This window comes from Ornithorhynchus anatinus, chromosome 7 (assembly GCF_004115215.2).
Source record: "Ornithorhynchus anatinus isolate Pmale09 chromosome 7, mOrnAna1.pri.v4, whole genome shotgun sequence".
NCBI lineage: Eukaryota > Metazoa > Chordata > Mammalia > Monotremata > Ornithorhynchidae > Ornithorhynchus > Ornithorhynchus anatinus.
In genome coordinates, this window is record NC_041734.1 from 34,461,736 (window position 1) to 34,471,965 (window position 10,230).

A 10,230-nucleotide genomic window follows, 5' to 3' on the forward strand; every position below is an offset into this window, starting at 1 on the left:
CAATAAATACGATTGACTGATTGAGTGACTGTTATATATCCTAGCACTTAGAAATGTGCCTGGCACATAGTTGGTGCTTAACAAATACCATAAAAAAGAAAAGTTATAGGGGCAAGTTTTAGGGGTGGAACATATAAGATATAAGAATCCAGAAGAGATGAATATTTCTAAAGTAAACAGGATTAAGGGCCAGCTTGACGGCCAAAAGGAAGTTGGGAAAGAAGGGGAAAACAAAGAGGCAGAAACCTAAGATCATCAGGCTGAATTAAAAAATAATAAACACCAGTAGGAGTAAAAGTAAGACAGGCTAAAAGAAAAAATGAGATCTGATCAGCAAAAAAAAGAGGAAAGGAAAATGGCATGCATCAATCAATCAGTGGATTTTCATGATTTCACTCCATTTCCCACATTGTACTAAGTGTTGTGGGAGAGTACAATGCAGCAGAATTCATAGGCAACATACCCTGACCACAAGGAATTTGTGGTGTTAGACCAGGAGACAGATATTTAAATAAATTTACAGACATGTACATAAATGTTGGGGGGCTGAAGGTGGGGTGTCTATCACATACATAAAGGGAACAGATCCAAATGCCTAAGTGAAGCAGAAGAGAGAGGGATTAGGGGAAATGAATGAGGACTTAGCTGGGGAAGGCTTCTGGGAGGAGATGTGATTTTTAGTAAACCTGGAGGATGGGAAGAGTGATGATATGACATATATTTAAAAAGTGTATTTGGAAGAAGAAAAGGAAGAGGAAAATGTGATAAAGGAGTGAAAGCTGATGAGACTGGCTTAGTGAAGACATATTAGTTGAATACATTACTCTATCATACAATACAAACAGGCCATAAACAGGGAGACTGGGAAACCATATCAGAGAATAGATGGTGTCAAAGCTGCAGGATAGATGCACAGGTAAAACCAAATGCATCTGAGTCAATAACTAGCAACCCCAGCTACAATTCACTCAATCAATTCAATTGCATTTATTGAGTGTTTACTGTGTTCAGAGCACTATACTAGGCACTTGGGAGAGTACACTATAACAGAATACAAGCTTGTCTCCCTGGTCTCCCTAGCTAGGGAAGGTTCTGACCCCCAGACTTCATTTACCCCTCCTATCGCCTTCCTTGCACATGCATAGTCCAGTGCCCTGGTGCCTTTTTCCCAGCATGCCTGGCTGACAGTGTAGAGTTGAAAACAATTCACAACTTAATAGTTTAGCTGCAGGGAGTCTAGTTCAGTTGATTTCTTCTCAGAACCTTCTGGAAAGTGCTCTCAACCCCCACCTTCTCCCAACACCCTTCTGACTGGTCTTTCTCTAGACACTCTGATGTTCTTTGCCAAAGCTCCCAAACTATGCTTTCTTCCCAACCTTTCAGCCGCTCCTATGGAGAGATGGCTTTGGAGAGATTGGCCACGCAGATTTTGAAGGGCCACAAACTCTTGGCCAATCCACAGAAGTGTCTGAAAACTGACCCTCATCCTTACCGTGGCAATATTGTAGGCTGAAAAGCCAAAACTATGAAGAAACTTGGATTACTCAGCCCGGAAGGTCTGATTTTACAGAGAGCTGGGACCAAAAGGGTGGCATTCAAATGTGCCCCATCTTGACTGAGGAATAAACAAGAAGAAGGAAGCTTAAACTTCAGCAAGACGATTTGGGTTTTATATGAGAAATAATTTCCTCAGAGAAAAAATGGTTTCACTTTGCGAAGAGAAGTAGTAAAATCTCCTTGACTCAAACTAAAAATAAATACGAGTTGCATTGCTGAATACCTAGGAAAATACAAATCAAGGATCTTGGTTAACTCTCACATCACCTCAATGACATAGGGTCAGATGGGTATTAATTTTCCCATTTTACAAATGATAGAACTGAGAGCTGAGAGGTTAAAAGATTTGTCCAAGGTCTAGGTGGAAGGTAGTGGCTCATCAGGGTCTTCTGACTCCTTGAGCCATGCTCTTTCCAATAGGAATAATTTTGGGGTGGTGTTAAGGAATATTGGAAAAAAAAAATTAAAAAACTTATGGGACCAGTTCTAGAGAGAGTCATTTACAATAGGCCTCAGCTATAGATAGTATTTATGAACAGAGGAAACATAATATGTTCCTGTTGTAGGAGTATAGACTTGAAGCAGTGTAGCCTAGTGGAAAGAGCACAGGCCTGGGAGTTGGAGGACCCCTAGGTTCCAATCCCAGCTAACTGACTTGTCTGTTGTCAGATCTTGGGCAAGTCACTTAACTTCTCTGTGACTCAGTTCCCTCATCTGGAAATGGGGATTCAGTACCTCTTCTCCCTCTACTTAGACTATAGACCCCAGGGGACCCTGGGTCCCCAGGCCCCAGTGGCCCCAGGGGAGTTGGGGACACCACAGACCCCTGAGATGGCTGCCCCCATCCCCCGAGTCCAGCAGTCGAGGAGCGAAGCAGCGTGGCTCAGTGGAAAGAGCGTGGGCTTTGGAGTCAGGGCTCATGAGTTCGAATCCCAGCTCTGCCACTTGTCGGCTGTGTGACTGTGGGCAAGTCACTTCACTTCTCGGTGCCTCAGTTCCCTCATCTGTAAAATGGGGATGAAGACTGTGAGCCCCACGTGGGACAACCTGATTCCCCTATGTCTACCCCAGCGCTTAGAACAGTGCTCGGCACATAGTAAGCGCTTAACAAATACCAACATTATTATTATTATTATTATTATTATTACCCCAGTCCAGATCCCAGGAGTCTCCCATTGGACCCCACTACAGGGCCCTTGCACTACTGAGGCCCTCAGGCCCCCTTCCCTTCCCCTCCCCTGCTGAACTGCACCCAAGCTATTTGGGAAAGTCCTCTCAGAACCAGCACCCTGCCCAAGCCTCAGCTCTGTGCCCTCCGGCCCACCACCCGCTGACAACTCCTGTTGTCACTTTAGAGGGCATGAGGAGGGAGGGGGTCAGATCCCCCATTCTCCATTCTCCATTGTGGCTCAGTTTCTGCGGGGAGCACTGTCCTCTACCAGACCCTCTACCACCAGGTGCCCTGGCTCCCAGCACACTGAGCCCCCAGGTCATCGAGTCACCATGATCTGGAGTGCACCAGAGTGCTTGTGGGACATTTACATGGAGTTGGTGTCTGTGCATGTGTGTGACACAGCGGTGTAGACATCTCTCTATTCTCTCTACTCTCTCTCTACTCTCAGTAGGTGAGCCCTACTGAGAGCTCACCTCCTCCAAGAGGCCTTCCCAGACTGAGCTTCCCCTTTTCCCTCTGCTCCCTCTGCTGCCTCTCTGCCCCCCCAATCTCCCCTCAGCTAAGCCCCCTTTTCTCCCCCTTTCCCTCTGCTCCTCCCCTTCTCCCTTCTCCTCCCGTCAGCACTGTGCTCGTCCACTCATTTGTATATATTTTTATTACCCTATTTATTTTGTTAATGAGATGTACATCCCCTTGATTCTATTTATAGCTATTGTTTTTGTCTGTCTCCCCCGATTAGACTGTAAGCCCATCAATGGGCAGGAATTGTCTCTTTCTGTTGCCAAATTGTACATCCCAAGCGCTTAAGTGCTCTGCACATAGTAAGCGCTCAATAAATACTATTAAATTAAAAAAAAGTGGGACCTGATTATCTTATAACTACCCCAGCACTTTATACAGTGCTTGGCGCAAAGTAAGTGCTCAACAAATACTATAATTATTATCAAAGGAAAGAGGATAAAATTGTGAAGGAAACAAACAAGTATCTTAAAGACTAGTTGTTTACTTAGCGATAAAAAGTAATTATGCTGATTATTCAACCTTGCTCAAATACCAAAGTAGCCCATGTATTCAGCAGAAAATCAATCAGTCAATCATTGGTATTTATTGAGTGCTTCCTGTGTGCAGAGCATGCTTGGGAAAGTGCGATATGGGAGAGTTGGTAGACACACTGTCCAAACTACACTCTCTTCCTAGCCTTTCTGCTGCTCTTACAGAGATATAGCCACACAGATTTTGATTCATTCATTCAATCGTATTTATTGAGTGCTTACTGTGTGCAGAGCATTGTACTAAGCACTTGGAAAGTACAATTCAGCAACAGAGATAATTGCTACCCAACAACAGGCTCTTGTCTAGAAGGAGGGAGACAGACAACAACAAAACAAGTAAACAGGAAACAATAGCATCAATGTAAATTAATAGAATTATAGATATATACATGTCATTAATAAAATAAATAGAATAAGAAATACGTACATATATACAAAAGTGCTGTAGGGCGGGAGGGGAGTAGAGCAGGGGGAGGGAGTTGGGGCAATGGGGAGGGGAGGAGGAGCAGAGGAAAAGGTGGGCTTAGTCCGGGAAGGCCTCGTAAAGGAGGTAAGCTTTAAGTAGGAATTTGAAGGGGGGAAGTGTGCTAGTTTGGCAGATGTGAGGAGGGAGGGCATTCCAGGCCAGAGGCCTAATGTGGAACAGGGTTGAGGGCGGGACAGGTGAGAGCGAGGCCTCATCATAACATAACATAGTATGATAACATCTGCTACAAGTCAAAACTCCCTTGTGCTGGGCAGCAGAGGCATGGGAGAGACTCAAGTTTACTGCATGGAAGGAGGCAATGGTAAACTACTTCATAAGACCATCACCCCTAAGAAATTTCCAATATAACGTTCACTCATACTTTTTGTACATTGTATTCCTCTCTACTAATATATGTCAGTATTAGCATTTGTTATCATATTTTCCCCATAGTATTGAAAATCACATACACAGCGATTATTGTACATCTCTAGACTGTAAGCTCACTGTACTCTCCCAAGTGCTAAAGACAGTGCTCTGCACACAGTAAGTGTTCAAAAAATACCGCTGATGATGATGGAATCATTGAAGTATTGCCTCACTGCACATGCTTGCACTTTCACAGCACACTTGTGCTCCATGAGTCCCAACTCTAAGCCCCTCTGGATCCCCCCCAGCCCAGCCCCCCGACCCCAATCCCCAGACAGGAATACTGGTGAAATGGACTGAACCACCTTGCAGACAGGCTGCATTTCCATCCTTTCTGCCCTTCAGTCCTGTCCCCCAATCCATAGTAATAATAATAATTGAGGTGTTTGTTGAGTGCTTACTATGTACTAGACATTGTACTAAGCACAACAAATCTGGTTGAATACAATCCCTGCCCCACTTGGGGCTCACAATCTTAATTCCCATTTTACAGATGAGTTAACTGAGGCCCAGAGAAGTGAAGTGACTTACCCAAGGCCACATAGAAGACAAGGGGCAAAGCCGGTATTAGAACCCATGACCTTCTGACTCCCAAGCCCGGGCTCTATCCACTATTCCATGCTGCTTCCCTCTCCTTGGGGCCAGGGGGAATCATGGCCCTCACAAATATGTCTCTGTGGAAGCAACAACCCAACGTTCACCCCTCACAGCCGGAAGTGTTTTGGGCTAGCTCATCTCACCTCTCGCAGCCGGAAGAGGAGGCAACATGGCAGCTTTACTCCTTGTTCTCTGCCGGCGGGATGTGGACCTTTGGCCAGGGGCCCAAGTACTAAATCAGCCCCTTTGCCTCTCCCGTGGCGGGGTGGAGGAGAACTGGTTCACACAGACCCTCTCTCGGCAGCAAGCAGGTGCAGAGCAGAAATCCGGCTAGCCACCGTCATAGGGGAGGGCACCAGTAAGAAAAATAAAGAATCAGCAGGGGCAGTGTGTGAGGGAGAGGTCATCACTGCCACTTTTCTGGTTTGTCCTAGGACCTGTCACACAGCAGCAAGCCCTGCCCCTGCACCTGCCTCAACTACTTTATCAGCCTCCTCGCTGACCTCCCTGCCTCCTATCTCTCCCCACTCCAGTCCATACTTCACTCCCCTGCCAGAATTATTTTTCTACAAAAATGTTCAGTCCCTTTCTCCCCACTCCTCAAGAACCTCCAGTGGTTGCCCATCCACCTCCGCATCAAACAGAAACTCTGTACGGTCGGCTTTAAAGCACTCAATCACCTTACCATCTCCTATCTTTCCTCTCTGCTCTCTTACTACAACACAGCATTCTCACTTCACTCCTCTAAAATCAACCCACTCACGGTACCCCTATCTCATCTATCTCGTTGATGACTCCTTACCTATGTCCCGCCTCTGGCCTGGAACTCCTTTCCACTTCATATTCGATAGACCACCACTCTCCCCACCTTCAAAACCTTATTAAATCATATCTCCTTCAAGATGCTTTTCCTAAGCCCCCATTTCCTCTTCTACCACTCTCTTCTGTGTCACCCTTGCACTTGGATTTTTACCCTTTATGCACTTACTTACACATCCTAAATTTATTTCTTCATATTAATATGTCTCCCCCTCCAGACTGTAAGCTCATTGTGAGCAGGGATCATATCTACCAATTCTGCTGTATTGTACTCTCCCAAGCACTTAGTACAGTGCTCTGTATCACTGTCATTATCATCATCATCATCCTCATTATCGGTGGTACTTATTGAGCACTTTCGGTTGCAGAGTGCTGCACCAAGCACTTAGGAGAGTAAAATACAACAGAGTTGGCAGACATGCTCCCTGCCCACGGCGAGCTTATAATACAGAGGGGGAGACAGGCATTAATATAAATAAAGAAATAAATAATCTGTACACAGTAAATACTTAATAAATAACGCTAGCCTTCTCACTGTACCTCAATCTCGACTATCTAATAATAATGATAATTACGGCATTTGTTAAGCGCTTACTATGTGCAAAGCACTGCTCTCACCACCAACCTCTCGCCCACAACCTACCTCTGGCCACATTCCTCCCTCCTCATATCAGACAGATAATTGCTTTCCCCGACTTCAAAGCTTTATTGAAGACACATCTCCTCCAAGAAACCTTCCCTGATTAAGCCCTCCTCTCCTCTTCTCCCACTTCCTTCTGCTTCAGTCTGGCTTGCTCCCTTCATTCACATTCCCTCCCATCCCCAAAGCACACATGTAAATGTCTGTAATTTATTTATTTTTTAATTCATTTATTCATATATTTATTTATATTAATGAATGTCTCCCACTTTAGACTGTGAGCTCGTTGAGGGCAGGGAATGTGTCTTTTTTGTGGTATTATACTCTCCCACGTGCCTACCCCAGAGCTTTGCACACAGTAAGCACTCAATAAATATGATTGAATAAATGAATAAATAAATAAGTATGATGGATTGATTGATAGATTGCTTGATTGGGGTCTCATCAGGAGAGGCCACCTGCCTATTGTGCTTCCATTCCAGGCATCTCAGGGGTCCAGCAGGGTCCAGCACCCCAGTCAGGGAAGACTTAAGTGCTTAGTACAGTGCTAAGCACCTAATACAGTGATTTGCACATGGTAAGCGCTCAATAAATACAATTGAATAAATTCCCTGGCCCACAGCTATCAGGCAAGCTCATTCTCAGGCCTTTGAGAAGCACAGTCTTGCAGAAATATAGCCCATCTGCAAGTCCTCACTTAACTCTTTTCAATTCTTTCATTGTGAATTCTGGGGAAAAAAAGAAGTTGGCACCAAAAGGGGAGAGTTTCCCCAAAGCTGAAAGCCCCTGATTGAGAAAATGACTTTTCAATTAGGGGATTATCCAGGCCTTCTGTTTCTTCACCTTCTTCCCCCCTACTGCCTGCTAACATGCGTCAGAAAAACATACACCTCTGGCACTTAAGTACTTTAATTTTAACTTCAGCAGCACTTGTGCGCATGTGCATATTTTGTCTCTGTGTATATCTTTATATATTTATCTATATATTAAATCATTTTCTCCACTGTTTCATGCTGGCACATTTGCATTGCATTGCTTCCTGGTCCATTGGCTATTTCTTTCTCCAGCTTTCACTGTGCATTAATAATTTTTGTCTGTCCTCCCCATTAGATTATGAGCTTTAGGGCAGGGTATATGTGTCTTGCTACTGCTATACTTTCCCAAGCCCTTAGAGAGGTGCCCAGCACTCAGAAATCACTCAGTAAATGCTGTTCGTTGCCTGCCAGTGATAATCAATAAATGGTATTTTTGAGCACTTACTCTGTGCAAAGCACTCTTCTAAGCTCTTGGGAGAGCTCAATAGAGTTGGTAGACATTTCCCTGCCCACAAGGAGCTCAGCGAAATCACCAAGGGTGACAGAAAGGAGCGATGAAATTCAAATCATAACAAAAAAATACTGAAGGTAGAAATGACTTTCTTTCATTAGAAAAATCTTTCTGGATTCCTTGTTCATTTTTCTAGTCATTTCTCTCCTTGCACCTTGCACCTTGTTAATACGGAGAGTTGGCTGTATTGTATAAAGCTGGTGTGGAACACATACACCTCAGGACCTGGACTTGTTTTTCAGTGGCCTTGTACTTATTTACATCAGAAATCGAAAAGCAGGTAGGTAAAAGTCTCACAGTCCCTAATGGCTTGATTCTAGGATTTGTAAGTCCTCCTTTTATTTTGAAAAAAATCTCTCCAGGATTTCTGTACTAAGAATGCCTACTTCCAGTCAAATTGTATCCCGTAATTCGGTCACTGTTACAGAGGAAGAGAACTGGACTATTTTACACACTCAAATTCAGACCTCCTCTCTGAAGAGGAGGAGGCCTGCAAAGCTATGACATTCTCAGGGCTCAGAACAAGGGCAAAAAATTGGTAAAATTAATCACTTACCTGTCTCAGGACGTGGTTAGTTCCTCATACCTGCGTTCGATCTGTCATTCCAAAGTTCTGCAGTCTATTCAGGCAGGATCGGGCAGGAATTCATCTCACCTTTCAACGTTATTGTTCTTCTACAGATCAAAAGTTTTCCTTTCTCCCAACAAGATAGGTTGAGGCTGCAAGGCACAGGATTCAAGTGGAAGGTTCTTCTCCACTAGGCTAAAACAAAGACCACTAAGAGGGGTAAAAAGGACAGAGACCCTCTCCCAACCTCACTTCCTCCCTCTTCCCGATCGGTCCTATTGATCTGCCACACAGAGCTGTTTTACGGTTTAAGGTCCACTAGTTGGACTCCTGTGGCGTCATAGCTGGCATTCGTTGCGAGGGCAGGAATGCAAGACCATAAACATACAGTAATGGTGAGCTGCCCCTGAGGGCCAAGTGAACTTTGTGGATAGGGGTGGAGTCCTGAAACCTCACCAGGAAGTCAGAAGGGATTTAGTTTCCCCTCTGGGTCTTATTTTCTATATCATACTTTTCCTTTTAATTCCAGATTTCTAAGGTCACTTTGGCTTTCCTCAGGGATTTAGCTTTCCTGCAGCCCCCATTGCCAGAACAGGGCTAAGGATTTATTTTCTACTGCCAGTACTTGGGAGAAGAAAGTCTTTGCTCTGGCAGGACTTTGTGAGCCCTTCCTGCACACCTTGCAAATGTCCCTCTTCTGCAGCGATAGCATACACACCTTTTTTTTTTTTTTAATCACCATGTGGACATTAACTTGATAGCGCAAGAGAGGGATTGGTGGGAACTGCAATTCAAGCCTTTCTTCCCCCTTTCGGTTCTCTTCTATTCCTGCTGCATTCTTGATTTTTTTTTTTCCCTCCACTGTCCCTAGCAAATGTTGGGGAAAGGGCCTGGTGGATGGTGGAGAGCAACCATGGGATTGGAGTCGCCAAGATTTCTCCTCCACGGTTGAGTGCCTGAGTCAGATACCAGATTTTGGGCACTGCCATGGGTTCTGAGTACCCTACCCTGTAAAAAAAACCCTACAATCTTAGATTTGTATCAGCAACACAATAACCTAAAGTTGTCAACATACTGTGCTACCACAGAACTTAAGTATATATCTATAATTTGATTTATTCATATTGGTGTCTCTTTGTTTGTACTAATGTCTGTCTTCATCCCCTCTAGACTGTGAACTCATTGTGGGTAGAGATTGTCACTCTCTATTGCTGAATTGTACTTTCCTAAGTGCTTAGCACAGTGCCCTGCACACAGTAAGTGCTTAATAAATACAATTAAATGAATGAATGAATACCTAGGCAGCACACTAGCCGATGAATCATGGATTGACAAATTAGAAGAAAATCAGAGTCGAGGAGGTGGATGTATAATAATAATAATAATAATAATAAATCTGGTATTTGTTAAGCACTTACTCAGTGGCAGGCACTGTACTAAGCGCTGGGGTGGTTACAAGCAAATTGGGTTGGACACAGTCCCTGTCCCACATATGGCTCACAGTCTCAATCCCTATTTTACAGATGAGGAAACTGAGGCCCCAGAGAATAATGTTGATATTTGTTAAGCGCTTACTATGTGCAGAGCACTGTTCTAAGCGCT

The 10,230-nt window shown here is 44.3% G+C and overlaps 1 protein-coding gene across 2 annotated transcripts in view; it reads right to left on the minus strand.

Annotated features, from left to right (window-relative positions):
* Positions 1 to 8,969, minus strand: part of RAB17 (RAB17, member RAS oncogene family) — a 28,020-nt gene extending 19,051 nt beyond the window's left edge. The window contains exons 1-2 of one of the 2 annotated variants that reach the window (XM_029068488.2): positions 8,617 to 8,969; positions 5,419 to 5,605 (exon numbers count right to left, since the gene is read on the minus strand). The gene's annotated coding sequence lies outside the window, so the exon portion shown is untranslated. The remainder of the gene's footprint in view (positions 1 to 5,418; positions 5,606 to 8,616) is intronic. The other variant, XM_029068487.2, reaches the window with a different exon arrangement.
* Between the last annotated feature and the right edge of the window lie 1,261 nt (positions 8,970 to 10,230).